General features: G+C 27.1%; 1 long non-coding RNA gene across 1 annotated transcript; it reads right to left on the reverse strand.

Annotated features, from left to right (window-relative positions):
- Positions 1-243: 243 nt before the first annotated feature.
- Positions 244-2786, reverse strand: LOC117131932. The gene is made up of 2 exons (XR_004455398.1): positions 2622-2786; positions 244-2271 (listed from the first exon to the last, which is right to left on the reverse strand). It is a non-coding gene; the product is annotated as an uncharacterized LOC117131932 (long non-coding RNA).

Consider the following 2786-nt stretch of genomic DNA (forward strand, 5'->3'; position numbering starts at 1 on the left):
CACATTCTACATTTGTATCAATGTTATTTAAACTCTCTTTCATGGTACATGGGCATCTTTCTAATTTTTTGTCAATTAATTTAGTAAAACTTCATAATATTTCTGAAATAGGTGGAATAACCATTGTAGAATCGTCATTTTCTTGAAAAATGAAGACATCAAAGGCTCCAAACCTCTTTGAACATCATCATATGTTAGTGAAGGATACAACTATGTATTAAAACAATATTGCCAAATTTTTAAAAAATTTCTCAAAATCTATGGGTTAACCCCTACGAAAATATTGAGTTTTTGGTAAACGCTCTATATACTGAATCCTAAATTTTTTAGTGTTGTTTTGACTTTTCAAACCACATTCTACATTTATATTAATGTCTGTTAACCTCTTTTTCATGGCACATAGACATCTTTCTAATTTTTTATCAATTAATTAAGTAAAACTTAATAATACTCACTAAATAGGTGAAATAACTACTGTAGAATCACCATTTTTTCTTGAAAAACGGAGACAACAAAGGCTTCAAACCCCTTTGAACATCATCATATGTTAATGAATGATGAAACTATGCATTAAAACAATAATGTCAATTTTTTGAAATTTTTTCAAAATCTACGTGTTAACCCCTACGAAAATATTGAGTTTTTGGTAAACACTCTATATATTGAATCTTAAACTTTTTAGTGTTGTTTTAAAATTTCTACCCACATTCTACTTCTGTATTAATGTATGTGAAACTCTTTTTCATGGTACATAGGCATCTTTTTAATTTTTTATCAATTAATTTAGTATAATACTCACTAAATAGGTTGAATCACCACTATAAAATCGCTATTTTCTTAAAAAACAGAGACAACAAAAGCTTCAAACCTCTTAGAACATCATCATATGTTACTAAATAATGCAACTATGCATTAAAACAGTAATGTCAAAAAATTTGAAATTTTCTCAAAATCTATGTGTTAAACCCCTACGAAAATATTGAGTTTTTGGTAAACGTTATATATACTCAATCTTAAATGATTTAGTGTTGTTTTAAAATTTTAAACCATATTCTACGTTTATATTAATGCCTGTTAAATTCTTTTTAATGGTACATGGACATCTTACAAATTTTCAATAAATTTAGTAAAACTTCATGATATTCTTTAACAAGGTGGAATAACCATTATAGAATCGCCATTTTCTGGAAAAACGGAGACAACAAAGGCTCCAAACCTCTTTGACACTCATTATATGTTAGTGAATGATGTAACTATGTATTAAAACAATAATGTCAATTTTTTTGAAATTTTCTCAAAATCTATGTGTTATAACCTCTACGAAAATATTGAGTTTTTGGTAAACGCTCTATATACTAAATCATAAACTTTTTAGTGTTGTTTTAAAATTTCTACCCACATTCTACATTTGTATCAATGTTATTTAAACTCTCTTTCATGGTACATGGGCATCTTTCTAATTTTTTGTCAATTAATTTACTAAAACTTCATAATATTCCCTAAATAGGTGGTATAACCATTGTAGAATCGCCATTTTCTTGAAAAACGGAGACATCAAAGGCTCCAAACCTCTTTGAGCATCATCATATGTTAGTGAAGGATACAACTATGTATTAAGAAAATATTGTCAAATTTTTTGAAAATTTCTCAAAATCTATGGGTTAACCCCTACGAAAATATTGAGTTTTTGGTAAACGCGATATATACTAAATCCTAAATTTTTTAGTGTTGTTTTGACTTTTCACACCACATTCTACATTTATATTAATGTCTGTTAAACTCTTTTTCATGGCACATAGTCATCTTTCTAATTTTTTATCAATTAATTAAGTAAAACTTCATAATACTCACTAAATATGTGGAATAACCACTGTAGAATCACCATTTTCTTAAAAACGGAGACAACCAAGGCTTCAAACCCCTTTGAACTTCATCATATGTTAGCGAATGATGCAACTATGCATTAAAACAATAATGTCAATTTTTTTGAAATTTTCTCAAAATCTACGTATTAACCCCTACAAAAATATTGAGTTTTTGATAAACACTCTATATAATGAATCCTAAACTTTTTAGTGTTGTTTTAAAATTTCTACCCACATTCTAATTCTGTATTAATGTATGTTAAACTCTTTTTCATGGTACATGGACATCTTTCTAATTTTTTTATCAATTAATTTAGTAAAACTTCATAATACTCCCTAAATAGGTGGAATAACCACTATAGAATTGCTATTTTCTTGAAAAACAGAGACAACAAAGGCTCCAAACCTCTTTAAACATAATCATATGTTAGTGAATGATACAAATATGTATTAAAACAATATTTTCAAAAATTTTGAAATTTTCTCAAAATCTATTTGTACCCCCTACGAAAATATTGAGTTTTTGGTAAACGCTCTATATACTGAATCCTAAATTTTTTAGCGTTGTTTTGACTTTTCAAACCACATTCTACATTTATATGAATATCTGTTAAACTATTTTTCATTGCACATAGGCATCTTTCTAATTTTTTATCAATTAATTAAGTAAAACTTCATAATACTCACTAAATAGGTGGAATAACCATTGTAGAATCGCCATTTTCTTGAAAAACGGAGACAACAAAGGCTCCAAACCTCTTTGAACATCATCATATGTTAGTGAATGATAAAAATATGTATTAAAACAATATTTTCAAAAATTTTGAAATTTTCTCAAAATCTATTTGTATCCCTACGAAAATATTGAGTTTTTGGTAAACGCTCTATATACTGAATCCTAAATTTTTTAGCGTTGTTTTG

Source organism: Brassica rapa, chromosome A02, assembly GCF_000309985.2.
Source record: "Brassica rapa cultivar Chiifu-401-42 chromosome A02, CAAS_Brap_v3.01, whole genome shotgun sequence".
Lineage (NCBI taxonomy): Eukaryota > Viridiplantae > Streptophyta > Magnoliopsida > Brassicales > Brassicaceae > Brassica > Brassica rapa.